The 13,603-nt window shown below is 46.8% G+C and overlaps 1 protein-coding gene and 16 non-coding genes across 18 annotated transcripts in view; 15 read left to right on the forward strand and 2 right to left on the reverse strand.

The window, feature by feature from the left end:
* Positions 1 to 13,603, reverse strand: part of LOC130222040 (NACHT, LRR and PYD domains-containing protein 12-like) — a 417,646-nt gene that overhangs the window by 369,977 nt on the left and 34,066 nt on the right. The window lies entirely within an intron of this gene.
* On the reverse strand, positions 2,576 to 2,647 carry trnap-ugg (transfer RNA proline (anticodon UGG)). The gene has a single exon. It is a non-coding gene; the product is annotated as a tRNA-Pro (tRNA).
* On the forward strand, positions 3,098 to 3,170 carry trnar-ucg (transfer RNA arginine (anticodon UCG)). Its single transcript has one exon. It is a non-coding gene; the product is annotated as a tRNA-Arg (tRNA).
* trnal-caa (transfer RNA leucine (anticodon CAA)) lies at positions 5,206 to 5,287 on the forward strand. The gene has a single exon. It is a non-coding gene; the product is annotated as a tRNA-Leu (tRNA).
* On the forward strand, positions 5,568 to 5,649 carry trnas-uga (transfer RNA serine (anticodon UGA)). Its single transcript has one exon. It is a non-coding gene; the product is annotated as a tRNA-Ser (tRNA).
* On the forward strand, positions 6,252 to 6,324 carry trnak-uuu (transfer RNA lysine (anticodon UUU)). Its single transcript has one exon. It is a non-coding gene; the product is annotated as a tRNA-Lys (tRNA).
* trnas-uga (transfer RNA serine (anticodon UGA)) lies at positions 6,880 to 6,961 on the forward strand. Its single transcript has one exon. It is a non-coding gene; the product is annotated as a tRNA-Ser (tRNA).
* trnak-uuu (transfer RNA lysine (anticodon UUU)) lies at positions 7,564 to 7,636 on the forward strand. The gene has a single exon. It is a non-coding gene; the product is annotated as a tRNA-Lys (tRNA).
* trnas-aga (transfer RNA serine (anticodon AGA)) lies at positions 7,921 to 8,002 on the forward strand. Its single transcript has one exon. It is a non-coding gene; the product is annotated as a tRNA-Ser (tRNA).
* trnah-gug (transfer RNA histidin (anticodon GUG)) lies at positions 8,267 to 8,338 on the forward strand. Its single transcript has one exon. It is a non-coding gene; the product is annotated as a tRNA-His (tRNA).
* On the forward strand, positions 8,467 to 8,548 carry trnas-uga (transfer RNA serine (anticodon UGA)). Its single transcript has one exon. It is a non-coding gene; the product is annotated as a tRNA-Ser (tRNA).
* On the forward strand, positions 9,151 to 9,223 carry trnak-uuu (transfer RNA lysine (anticodon UUU)). The gene has a single exon. It is a non-coding gene; the product is annotated as a tRNA-Lys (tRNA).
* trnas-aga (transfer RNA serine (anticodon AGA)) lies at positions 9,508 to 9,589 on the forward strand. Its single transcript has one exon. It is a non-coding gene; the product is annotated as a tRNA-Ser (tRNA).
* Positions 9,854 to 9,925, forward strand: trnah-gug (transfer RNA histidin (anticodon GUG)). Its single transcript has one exon. It is a non-coding gene; the product is annotated as a tRNA-His (tRNA).
* On the forward strand, positions 10,054 to 10,135 carry trnas-uga (transfer RNA serine (anticodon UGA)). Its single transcript has one exon. It is a non-coding gene; the product is annotated as a tRNA-Ser (tRNA).
* On the forward strand, positions 10,738 to 10,810 carry trnak-uuu (transfer RNA lysine (anticodon UUU)). The gene has a single exon. It is a non-coding gene; the product is annotated as a tRNA-Lys (tRNA).
* On the forward strand, positions 11,089 to 11,170 carry trnas-aga (transfer RNA serine (anticodon AGA)). The gene has a single exon. It is a non-coding gene; the product is annotated as a tRNA-Ser (tRNA).

Consider the following 13,603-nt stretch of genomic DNA (forward strand, 5'->3'; position numbering starts at 1 on the left):
CCAGTGATGGGTTGCAGCTGTAAGGGCATCCGTTGCATAAAAACATATGCTGGATAAGTTGGCGGTTCATTCCGCTGTGGATGTAACAACAATTGTTCTTAATTGTCCTGAACCGAATGTTTTCTTCAGCTTAATTACCTGGGCTGTTAATTTTTTTTTTTTTTTTTTTTTTTTTTTTTTTTTGTTTTGACAGCAATAAATTAAAAGCAGTTGGACGAACTAATGACTCTGGTTTTTATTTGTATGTTCTTGTACGTGTGGTGCTGTTGTGTTTTTGTCTTCAAATACTTGCATCAGTGTCACTACTACCTGTCTGTTGACTATCTGCTGAACATTTACAGATTAGTAGCCATGCTGTCTGTGATGTTGTCTCCTTACAGTCATTCAACAGCATTTCTTAGGTTTTCACTTCATTTTGATGGACCCAGTGTGACAACAGATGAGCTGATAAATGTACCTTAAAAGGCACCTATGGTAAAAAATCTACTTTTCAAGCTGTTTGGACAGACATATGTGCATGTATGGTGTATAGACCATCATATTGGGGTGATATAAGCACACCCAGTGCTTTTTTTTCAATTTAACAACATAAAAACGATGGAGCAATTGGAGCGGTTTTCAAACCGACCGCAACTTTACGTAGGAGTGCGGTCCCCCCGCCCACCAATATTGATCCCAGAAGCTCCCTGTGATCTTAACTAGCATGCGTTTTAGAATTCTAAACATCGGTTTCTATCAGGGTTCACTCAAGTCGACGGCTGGGCGCCTCGGACCGCTGCAGACTTGAATTGCCGTTGTGTGTACCCTAATAGAAACCTATGTTTAGAATTAAAAAATGCGTGGCGCGATGATTGGGAACACTTCATGTTTCCGCCCTGCCACAGAGAGTGTCTGGTGTGCCATGTCGCGGCTTCGAGCGGCGCGTCCGGTGCCTCAGTAAAAGTTCATTAAGTGTGCGTGGTTATTAGTTTCTGTGTACAAGCTCGGCACTTGAAACTAGCACACAGTTGGCTGTAAAACTGTACAAAGACACATATGATTTTGTACTCTCTGCTTGGTCTGTGTCCGAGTCGTACATGTACGACTGATTGCTGAACCTCTCACTCCTGCTCCTTCTCTGTCTGCCTGTCAGACTCTGTTGCAAATGCAGAGCGGGTGAGCTCATGGCCCCGCCCCTTGTTACGTTGGCGGGAAGCCGAAACTAATTTACATGTAAAGCAACACACCCATAAATCAGCGAACTGTGGACACGCCCCCAACATGACACTTTTTAACACATTATAATAAAAAAATCTGAATTGTGTTTTAAACTGAACCTAAACTGGCACACTCAGAAGAACCATAATATTAATATTAAATCTTAAAAAAGAGGTAAACTATGTGCCCTTTAAAGTAAAATAACTGTCTACTGAAAGTTAGGTTAAATGCAACAAATAGTTAATTGAACACTCTTAGATTGTACCTAACCCTAATTTTATATTTGATTAAAGTTCATGTTAAAATATCTTGCGTTGCTACTTATAGGCATCTGAATGTTTACTCAAAGTCTATTCATAAACTGGATAACAACTACATGCAGACAATAACAACAAACATCTTGGTGGTCAATGTTCTGAAAACTTGTTGAGGATTTGTTGCATATCTACTAATACATTGTTGAACATCTGTAGAAGATTAGTTGCATATCTACTGAAACACTGTTGAACATCTACAACCTAATTTGGTAACACGTAACTTACCAAGTTTATTAAATGTTGAGGATTTGTTGCATATCTACTGAAACACTGTTGAACATCTAGAACCTAATTAGGTAACACTTATCTTACCGAAAGTTTAATAAATGTTTACATGCTGTAGACATTGTATTGATTGCCTAAGAACATTTAAAGACAATCTACAGATACTATCCAGATAAAAGTAAACAGATAAGAACTTGAAAAGTAACTTACGGTCAGCAGACTATCTAAAGGGGGACCATCAAAATAAAGTGTTACCCGGTTCCTTTTCGTTGGCATCTTGTTGAAGGCATACAAAAAATCCATGACAAATGATTGCCGAAATGGCCCAGTGGCCAAGGGATAAGGCATCAACCTCCGGGGCTTGGGATTGTTGGTTCAAATCCCATCTGGGTTGTCTTTGAAGGTCTCACTTCAATTTGGGAGCAATGTTTGGTGGATGAAACACGGTAGCTGTGAAAACCTTCTTGAGATGTGTTTGCATGTCATTAACTTCCTGCATTGCCATGCATATTACCTGTTATGACTAAAAGGGTAACGAGATACCTAACGCGAAAGGCCATTTCGAATCCTGCATGGTGCCTACAGAGAGGAGACGGTGTAAAAAGACAAAATGGTGCTTACATATAAAGCTGGTGGGTTGTTCAAGATCCGTAAACAAATCTATCAACCGAATCATTGCCGCTCCTTTTTTTGTCTGTATAGTTGTACATGTTAGACTGATTTAGATCAGAAGTCCACTAAATGTTCATTAAGTAAAGTCACAGCAAAAGCAGCTACAATTAACATAGAAACACCATTGATAGCACAGCACCGCTGCTTTTTCTATGACTGTCGTAGGACTCGTCCGGGATTTGAACCCGGGACCTCTCGCACCCAAAGCGAGAATCATACCCCTAGACCAACAAGCCCAGTAGAAGCAGTCTGCAGTGCCACAAAAAATTCTGTGAGACCGATCCAATCTACTCTTTGTTTATGTTGTTTTTGTTACGTGTGTCAGAAACTCCCTGGAGGCATATTACAGTTCACAGTAAGTATAAAACAGTCCAGTGGCCTAATGGATAAAGCACCAGCCTTCGAAGCTGGGGATTGTGGGTTTAAAGTACCAACTGGGTTCTCTTTGATGCAGTTCCTTTTAGGTTGACTGTGCAAGACAATCCAGTATTACCTTTAAAAAGCTAGGTTCATACCCTTAGGTCAAAAAGACATGACAATGGAAAACTCCTCAGAGAAGCTGTTTTGTCATTAGGTGTAAACATCAGATCGTCTGAATGCAATATGGCATAGGGATCCTAAAGAACTGTTTTCTGAGTAACAAGAACTTCCTGAGCCATACATCAGATATGACAAAGGCTAGTGTTGACCCAGTGGCCTAATGGATAAGGCATCAGCCTTCGAAGCTGGGGATTGTGGGTTCAAGTCCCATCTGGGTTTTCTTTGTTGGGTTACATTTAAGTTTTGTGAAACAATTTCGACTGGTCTTCTCAAAACTTAGGCGTGATGATCTGAGGACAATAGTTAGCTTCGAATTCTCAGACTTGCTGCACACTTCAAATAAGATTCATCCAATCTTGCTTGAATCTCACTGTCACGTTACAAACCTAAATGGTTCCGCTAAGCTTTGGTAATGAAGATCTTGACTTCAAGTACCCCGTGTCTTTCAAGCAATGCTTGTGCCGCTTTCTACAACCTCAGGCCATTTATGCCCCAACTGTGCTGCGTTCAATGTTGCCCACATTCAGCAGAAAAAGTCAACGGGCTGCCAGCATGCGTAGTCGGTTGCGGGCCTGCGTGTTTAATCCCATATTGAATAATTCAAGTCCAGCGACTAGTCGCAATTTAGCTTTTTTTGTAGTCCCTACACTCTGATGTTGTCTAGAGAAACGTTCAATAAATCGACAGCAACATCTTGTACGGCTCATCAAGATTGGAATTTGATAGTTTTTTTTCCAAGTCGCCCAGTCCTTTTTGGCTGTCCCTTTGTGGCACATTTTCCCCACTCCATCTGCTTCTGGAGAGTTGCTTTATGCACAGCTCTTTTCAAGACTGATGCTAGCACAGTTCCAAAAGGCCCAGGCGAAATGTGCTTTTGGCCATGCTTTTGGACCCCTGTTGAACCTGTGCTTGGTTGCCACCTCAGCAGGAGACAGAAAGCAGATGTCTGTAGTCGTGGCCGGGCGGTTAAGGCGATGGACTAGAAATCCATTGGGGCTTCCCCGTGCAGGTTTGAATCCTGCCAACTATGTTGTTTTGCACGTCCACTTATGTTGTTGTTCTCTTTTCTTTCAAGCCTCCTATACGTAATTGCAATCCTCCTCTGCATCTCAAAAACAAGCCCCTGTCACTTAGTGACCAGGCAGCTGTGGGTGAGTGACAGTGGTTTGCCGCGACCGTACAGTCATCCGTACTCTGTGTTGTGGCCAGAGAAATCCCAGTTTGAATCCCGGTCACAAACCAGTGTCCCTTAGTGTCCAGGCAGCTGCAGAGCTTTTCGGTGAGTGAGCGGTGTGCCGTGATCGTATAGTGGACAGTACTCTGTGTTGTGGCCGCAGCAACCCCGGATCGAACCTGGGTCACGGCAGCGTGTTCCTGTTAACTGCCAGCAATGCTTGTGCCGCTTTTTACAACCTCAGGCCATTTATGCCCCAACTGTGCTGCGTTCAATGTTGCCCACATTCAGCAGAAAAAGTCAACGGGCTGCCAGCATGCGTAGTCGTGGCCGAGAGTTTAAGGCGATGGACTTGAAATCCATTGGGGTCTCCCCGCGGAGGTTCAAACGCTGCCGACTACGGAACAGCCAGCTGCTTTTGCTTTTTCTCTCTGTGAGAGGAACTGTGGCTTTTGCTCTGAATTCAGATCATCAGCTTGTGTGGAAAGAGTGCCCATAAGTTAGCTGAGTGTGTTAGATTAGAGAGCTATGCTGTCCCTGCTTCCCAGAGATTGTATGGAAAAGTTGCACAAGAGCTAGTGCACCTTCCTCTACCCCTGTTGACCCTGTGCTTGGTTGCCATCTCAGCAGGAGAGAGAAAGCAGACGTCTGTAGTCGTGGCCGAGTGGTTAAGGCGATGGACTAGAAATCCATTGGGGTTTCCCTGCGCATATTCGAATTCTGCCGACTACGTTGTTTTGCACGTCCACTTATGTTGTTGTTCTCTTTTCTTTCAAGCCTCCTATACGTAATTGCAATCCTCTTCTGCATCTCACAAACAAGCCCGTGTCACTTAGTGACCAGGCAGCTGTGGGTGAGCGACAGTGGTTTGCCGCGACCGTACAGTGATCCGTACTCTGTGTTGTGGCCAGAGAAATCCCAGTTTGAATCCCGGTCACAGCAGCGCGTACCTGTTAACGGAAAGCCATGCTGGGCTGAGTTTTCGTCACCTCAGGCCACGGCTGGATTTCTCACCCCAACCTCTGCTGTATCTAGTGTTGCCCACATCCGGCCAACAGAGCAGACAAGTCAAGGCCAGAGGTAGTCGTGGCCAAGAGGTTAAGGCGATGGACTCAAAATCCATTGGGGTCTCCCCACGCAGGTTCGAACCCTACCGACTAAGTCGGTTGGTATTTCCACAAAGTCCACTTGCTGTTTTTGCTCATTGCCCCCTAAAGGAAATGCCGTCCTCCTCTGAATCTTGCAAACAAACCCATGTCCCTTAGTGTCCAGGCAGCTGCAGAGCTCATCCGTGAGCGAGCGGTGTGTGAGCCAGCGTGTTGCTGTTAACTGCGAGCAATGCTTGTGCCACTTTTTACAACCTCAGGCCATTTATGCCCCAACTGTGCTGCGTTCAATGTTGCCCACATTCAGCAGAAAAAGTCAACGAGCTGCCACCATGCGTAGTCGTGGCCGAGAGGTTAAGGCGATGGACTTGAAATCCATTGGGGTCTCCCCGCGCAGGTTCGAACCCTGCCGACTACGGAACAGCCAGCTGCTTTTGCTTTTTCTCTCTGTGAGAGGAACTGTGGCTTTTGCGACGTTTGGTTGCGGGCCTGCGTGTTTAATCCCATATTGAATAATTCAAGTCCAGCGACTAGTCGCAATTTAGCTTTTTTTGTAGTCCCTACACTCTGATGTTGCCTAGAGAAACGTTCAATAAATCGACAGCAACATCTTGTACGGCTCATCAAGATTGGGATTTGATAGTTTGTTTTCCAAGTCGCCCAGTCCGTTTTGGCTGTCCCTTTGTGGCACATTTTCCCCACTCCATCTGCTTCTGGAGAGTTGCTTTATGCACAGCTCTTTTCAAGACTGATGCTAGCACAGTTCCAAAAGGCCCAGGCGAACTGTGCTTTTGGCCATGCTTTTGGACCATGGCTTTGGTAACACCTAATGACTTCAAGGTCTTTCACGGTGCAGCTCAGCAGTGGCATGGCACAGCTCTGAAACGCCGTTTCCTGGAGGACGCCTGCATCTGTTTTTTTTAAGAGGACGCAGGTCTGTGCTGTGATGAGAAAGTGTTGTTAGCCGGCAAGGGGCTTGCAGAGGTCCAACTCCGCAAACAGGTGCCTCAGCAGACAGGAGCCCGGATAGCTCAGTCGGTAGAGCATCAGACTTTTAATCTGAGGGTCCAGGGTTCATGTCCCTGTTCGGGCGAAGGCCTGTCTGTTTGTCAGAGACCTCGTTGTTCTTTTCATATCACTTGGTGGCTGTCCATTGTGGTGTGGCCTGCGAGAGCACGTTGCTCTGAATTCAGATCATCAGCTTGTGTGGAAAGAGTGCCCATGAAGTTAGCTGAGTTTGTTAGATTACAGAGCTATGCTGTCCCTGCTTCCCAGAGATTGTACGGAAAAGTTGCACTAGAGCTAGTGCACCTTCCTCTACCCCTGTTGACCCTGTGATTGGTTGCCACCTCAGCAGGAGAGAGAAAGCAGACGTCTGTATCACGGTCACAAACCAGTGTCCCTTAGTGTCCAGGCAGCTGCAGAGCTTATCGGTGAGCGAGCGGTGTGCCGTGATCGTATAGTGTTCAGTACTCTGTGTTGTGGCCGCAGCAACCCCGGTTCGAATCCGGGTCACGGCAGCGTGTTCCTGTTAACTGCGAGCAATGCTTGTGCTGCTTTTTACAACCTCAGGCCATTTATGCCCCAACTGTGCTGCGTTCAATGTTGCCCACATTCAGCAGAAAAAGTCAACCAGTTACCACCTTGCGTAGTCGTGGCCGAGAGGTTAAGGCGATGGACTTGAAATCCATTGGGGTCTCCCCGCGCAGGTTCGAACCCTGCCGACTACGGAACAGCCAGCTGCTTTTGCTTTTTCTCTCTGTGAGAGGAACTGTGGCTTTTGCGACGTTTGGTTGCGGGCCTGCGTGTTTAATCCCACATTGAATAATTCAAGTCCAGCGACTAGTCGCAATTTAGCTTTTTTTGTAGTCCCTACACTCTGATGTTGCCTAGAGAAACGTTCAATTAATCGACAGCAACATCTTGTACGGCTCATCAAGATTGGGATTTGATAGTTTTTTTTCCAAGTCGCCCAGTCCGTTCTGGCTGTCCCTTTGTGGCACATTTTCCCCACTCCATCTGCTTCTGGAGAGTTGCTTTATGCACAGCTCTTTTCAAGACTGATGCTAGCACAGTTCCAAAAGGCCCAGGCGAAATGTGCTTTTGGCCATGCTTTTGGACCATGGCTTTGGTAACACCTAATGACTTCAAGGTCTTTCACGGTGCAGCTCAGCAGTGGCATGGCACAGCTCTGAAACGCCGTTTCCTGGAGGACGCCTGCATCTGTTTTTTTTAAGAGGACGCAGGTCTGTGCTGTGATGAGAAAGTGTTGTTAGCCGGCAAGGGGCTTGCAGAGGTCCAACTCCGCAAACAGGTGCCTCAGCAGACAGGAGCCCGGTTAGCTCAGTCGGTAGAGCATCAGACTTTTAATCTGAGGGTCCAGGGTTCAAGTCCCTGTTCGGGCGAAGGCCTGTCTGTTTGTCAGAGACCTCGTTGTTCTTTTCATATCACTTGGTGGCTGTCCATTGTGGTGTGGCCTGCGAGAGCACGTTGCTCTGAATTCAGATCATCAGCTTGTGTGGAAAGAGTGCCCATGAAGTTAGCTGAGTTTGTTAGATTAGAGAGCTATGCTGTCCCTGCTTCCCAGAGATTGTACGGAAAAGTTGCACTAGAGCTAGTGCACCTTCCTCTACCCCTGTTGACCCTGTGCTTGGTTGCCACGTCAGCAGGAGAGAGAAAGCCAACATCTGTAGTCGTGGCCGAGTGGTTAAGGCGATGGACTAGAAATCCATTGGGGTTTCCCCGCGCAGGTTCGAATCCTGCCGACTACGTTGTTTTGCACGTCCACTTATGTTGTTGTTCTCTTTTCTTTCAAGCCTCCTATACGTAATTGGAATCCTCCTCTGCAACTCACAAACAAGCCCCTGTCACTTAGTGACCAGGCAGCTGTGGGTGAGCGACAGTGGTTTGCCGCGATCGTACAGTCATCCGTACTCTGTGTTGTGGCCAGAGAAATCCCCGTTTGAATCACGGTCACAAACCAGTGTCCCTTAGTGTCCAGGCAGCTGCAGAGCTTATCGGTGAGCGAGCGGTGTGCCGTGATCGTATAGTGGTCAGTACTCTGTGTTGTGGCCGCAGCAACCCCGGTTCGAATCCGGGTCACGGCAGCGTGTTCCTGTTAACTGCGAGCAATCCTTGTGCTGCTTTTTACAACCTCAGGCCATTTATGCCCCAACTGTGCTGCGTTCAATGTTGCCCACATTCAGCAGAAAAAGTCAACGAGCTGCCACCATGGGTAGTCATGGCCGAGAGGTTAAGGCGATGGACTTGAAATCCATTGGGGTCTCCCCGCGCAGGTTCGAACCCTGCCGACTACGGAACAGCCAGCTGCTTTTGCTTTTTCTCTCTGTGAGAGGAACTGTGGCTTCTGCGACGTTTGGTTGCGGGCCTGCGTGTTTAATCCCATATTGAATAATTCAAGTCCAGCGACTAGTCGCAATTTAGCTTTTTTTGTAGTCCCTACACTCTGATGTTGCCTAGAGAAACGTTCAATAAATCGACAGCAACATCTTGTACGGCTCATCAAGATTGGGATTTGATAGTTTGTTTTCCAAGTCGCCCAGTCCGTTTTGGCTGTCCCTTTGTGGCACATTTTCCCCACTCCATCTGCTTCTGGAGAGTTGCTTTATGCACAGCTCTTTTCAAGACTGATGCTAGCACAGTTCCAAAAGGCCCAGGCGAAATGTGCTTTTGGCCATGCTTTTGGACCATGGCTTTGGTAACACCTAATGACTTCAAGGTCTTTCACGGTGCAGCTCAGCAGTGGCATGGCACAGCTCTGAAACGCCGTTTCCTGGAGGACGCCTGCATCTGTTTTTTTTAAGAGGACGCAGGTCTGTGCTGTGATGAGAAAGTGTTGTTAGCCGGCAAGGGGCTTGCAGAGGTCCAACTCCGCAAACAGGTGCCTCAGCAGACAGGAGCCCGGATAGCTCAGTCGGTAGAGCATCAGACTTTTAATCTGAGAGTCCAGGGTTCAAGTCCCTGTTCGGGCGAAGGCCTGTCTGTTTGTCAGAGACCTCGTTGTTCTTTTCATATCACTTGGTGGCTGTCCATTGTGGTGTGGCCTGCGAGAGCACGTTGCTCTGAATTCAGATCATCAGCTTGTGTGGAAAGAGTGCCCATGAAGTTAGCTGAGTTTGTTAGATTAGAGAGCTATGCTGTCCCTGCTTCCCAGAGATTGTACGGAAAAGTTGCACTAGAGCTAGTGCACCTTCCTCTACCCCTGTTGACCCTGTGCTTGGTTGCCACGTCAGCAGGAGAGAGAAAGCCAACATCTGTAGTCGTGGCCGAGTGGTTAAGGCGATGGACTAGAAATCCATTGGGGTTTCCCCGCGCAGGTTCGAATCCTGCCGACTACGTAGTTTTGCACGTCCACTTATGTTGTTGTTCTCTTTTCTTTCAAGCCTCCTATACGTAATTGGAATCCTCCTCTGCAACTCACAAACAAGCCCCTGTCACTTAGTGACCAGGCAGCTGTGGGTGAGCGACAGTGGTTTGCCGCGACCGTACAGTCATCCGTACTCTGTGTTGTGGCCAGAGAAATCCCAGTTTGAATCACGGTCACAAACCAGTGTCCCTTAGTGTCCAGGCAGCTGCAGAGCTTATCGGTGAGCGAGCGGTGTGCCGTGATCGTATAGTGGTCAGTACTCTGTGTTGTGGCCGCAGCAACCCCGGTTCGAATCCGGGTCACGGCAGCGTGTTCCTGTTAACTGCGAGCAATGCTTGTGCTGCTTTTTACAACCTCAGGCCATTTATGCCCCAACTGTGCTGCGTTCAATGTTGCCCACATTCAGCAGAAAAAGTCAACGAGCTGCCACCATGCGTAGTCGTGGCCGAGAGGTTAAGGCGATGGACTTGAAATCCATTGGGGTCTCCCCGCGCAGGTTCGAACCCTGCCGACTACGGAACAGCCAGGTGTTTTTGCTTTTTCTCTCTGTGAGAGGAACTGTGGCTTTTGCGACGTTTGGTTGCGGGCCTGCGTGTTTAATCCCATATTGAATAATTCAAGTCCAGCGACTAGTCGCAATTTAGCTTTTTTTGTAGTCCCTACACTCTGATGTTGCCTAGAGAAACGTTCAATAAATCGACAGCAACATCTTGTACGGCTCATCAAGATTGGGATTTGATAGTTTTTTTTCCAAGTCGCCCAGTCCGTTTTGGCTGTCCCTTTGTGGCATATTTTCCCCACTCCATCTGCTTCTGGAGAGTTGCTTTATGCACAGCTCTTTTCAAGACTGATGCTAGCATAGTTCCAAAAGGCCCAGGCGAAATGTGCTTTTGGCCATGCTTTTGGACCATGGCTTTGGTAACACCTAATGACTTCAAGGTCTTTCACGGTGCAGCTCAGCAGTGGCATGGCACAGCTCTGAAACGCCGTTTCCTGGAGGACGCCTGCATCTGTTTTTTTTAAGAGGACGCAGGTCTGTGCGGTGATGAGAAAGTGTTGTTAGCCGGCAAGGGGCTTGCAGAGGTCCAACTCCGCAAACAGGTGCCTCAGCAGATAGGAGCCCGGATAGCTCAGTCGGTAGAGCATCAGACTTTTAATCTGAGGGTCCAGGGTTCAAGTCCCTGTTCGGGCGAAGGCCTGTCTGTTTGTCAGAGACCTTGTTGTTCTTTTCATATCACTTGGTGGCTGTCCATTGTGGTGTGGCCTGCGAGAGCACGTTGCTCTGAATTCAGATCATCAGCTTGTGTGGAAAGAGTCCCCATGAAGTTAGCTGAGTTTGTTAGATTAGAGAGCTATGCTGTCCCTGCTTCCCAGAGATTGTACGGAAAAGTTGCGCTAGTGCACCTTCCTCTACCCCTGTTGACCCTGTGCTTGGTTGCCACCTCAGCAGGAGAGAGAAAGCAGACGTTTGTAGTCGTGGCCGAGTGGTTAAGGCGATGGACTAGAAATCCATTGGGGTTTCCCCGCGCAGGTTCGAATCCTGCCGACTACGTAGTTTTGCACGTCCACTTATGTTGTTGTTCTCTTTTCTTTCAAGCCTCCTATACGTAATTGGAATCCTCCTCTGCAACTCACAAACAAGCCCCTGTCACTTAGTGACCAGGCAGCTGTGGGTGAGCGACAGTGGTTTGCCGCGACCGTACAGTCATTATAGTGGAACTTTTATTATGTAATCACTATATAATCTGCCACTATTAAAATATAGATTACTATTAAAATATACTGTTAAAACTTATAGAAAGACCTATATTCAAGTGATGCAGAAGAGACATACAAACATGCAGGGCCTTATAATTGAGGGCCTTACAATTGAAGCACAGCAGGTCATGCGCCAAAGTGAGAACATTATGACAGAGCGTATGCAATACATTTAGACAATGTATATGTTGAACAAGACAAAAACAACCCTCTTCAAAATAGCATACATAAGGAGAATCATTTAGAAAATATGGAAACATCATGATCATATGCAAACACATGATTGTAAGCACATGCTATGTGACCTTTAAGATATGTAAAAACAGAAAAACATACAGCCATTAATTAAAAAGCTAGGATGCTATTGGAGCCGGGAATAGGGTGATGTTAAATCATATCTCATGATACCTATGGATAAGAAACTGTATATAAACTGTGGGTTTTTGGACATTGAGGGGGAGAGAGCTCGATCGACCATCTCTGCTGTAACAATAAACTGCTTCAACTTGAGAACTTCGAAGACCTCAGCCTCTTTTTTGAAACCTAGAAGATGTTTGTCGAGATCCAGCGCAACTTTCCACTACACTGTTAACCGAAAGGTTGGTGGTTCGAGCCCACCCAGGAAAGAACGAATGCTTTTGCTGCCTTGCAACTGCTAACACATGCACCGGGCAATGATCCTGGGCCACGTGCTGTCTGGCGTTACAAGATGACATCAGGATTTAGCAGAAGTTTGTTGTCCAGTGCCTAGATTGACCAAGTTACTTATTCCAGTTGACTTAAAATCAGCATCAAACTTTACACAGGTAGGGCAGGTATTGATAAAAACAGTGACTAGAATGAGTTTCTCACTAGCCCGGCTAGCTCAGACGGGAGAGCATGAGACACTTAATCTCAGTGACGTGGGTTTGAGCCTCACGTTGGGTGTTTCTGTTACCTTTCTCTCTCTCTCTTTTCGGCAGCTTTCATTTGGGTTCATCCAGCAGACCAATTGAGACAAAGTTCAGCGTTTCTATCACAGTTGGTAAATTTAGTCTGAGTCTCTGTGGCACAATCGGTTAGTGCGTTTGGCTGTTAACCAAAAGGTTGTTGCTTTGAGCCCATCCAGGGACGAACGAAGGCTTTTGCTGCCTTGCAACTGCTAACACGTGCACCGGGCAATGATCCTGGGCCACGTGCTGTCTGGCGTTACAAGATGACATCAGGATTTAGCAGAAGTTTGTTGTCCAGTGCCTGGATTGGCCAATTTTTTTTATTCCAGTTGACTTGAAAAAAACATTAAACTTTACACAGGTAGGGAAGGTATTGATCAAAACAGTGACTTTCTCTTGAATGAGCATCTCACAAACCCTGTCTGGCGTTACAAGATGACATCAGGATTTAGCAGAAGTTTTTTGTCCAGTGCCTCTATTGGCCAAGTTACTTATTCCAGTTGACTTAAAATCAGCATCAAACTTTACACAGGTAGGGAAGGTATTGATAAAAACAGTGACTAGAATGAGTGTCTCACAAGCCTAGCTAGCTCAGACGGGAGAGCATGAGACACTTAATCTCAGTGACGTGGGTTTGAGCCCTACGTTGGCTGTTTCTGTTACCTTTCTCTCTCTTTTCGGCAGCTTTCATTTGGATTCATCCTGCAGACCAAGTGAGACGAAGTTCAGGTTTTCTACAACAGTCGGTTTGGTGTCTGAGTCTCAGTGGGGCAATCGGTTAGCATGTTCGGCTGTTAACCCAAAGCTTGGTGGTTAGAGCCCACCCAGGGAAGGACGAATGCTTTTGCTGCCTTGCAACTGCTAACACGTGCACCGGGCAATGATCCTGGGCCACGTGCTGTCTGGCGTTACAAGATGACATCAGGATTTAGCAGAAGTTTGTTGTCCAGTTCCTAGATAGACCAAGTTACTGATTCCAGTTGACTTAAAATCAGCATCAAACTTTACACAGGTAGGGAAGGTATTGATCAAAACAGTGACTAGAATGAGTTTCTCAGTAGCCCGGCTAGCTCAGTCGGGAGAGCATGAGACACTTAATCTCAGTGACGTTAGTTCAAGCCTCACGTTGGGTGTTTCTGTTCCCTTTCTCTCTCTCTTTTCGGCAGCTTTCATTTGGGTTCATCCAGCAGACCAAGTGAGACAAAGTTCAGCGTTTCTACCACAGTTGGTATATTTAGTCTGAGTCTCTGTGGCACAATTGGTTAGTGCGTTCGGCTGTTAACCAAAAGGTTGTT

The sequence above is a fragment of the Danio aesculapii genome, chromosome 4 (genome assembly GCF_903798145.1).
Source record: "Danio aesculapii chromosome 4, fDanAes4.1, whole genome shotgun sequence".
Lineage (NCBI taxonomy): Eukaryota > Metazoa > Chordata > Actinopteri > Cypriniformes > Danionidae > Danio > Danio aesculapii.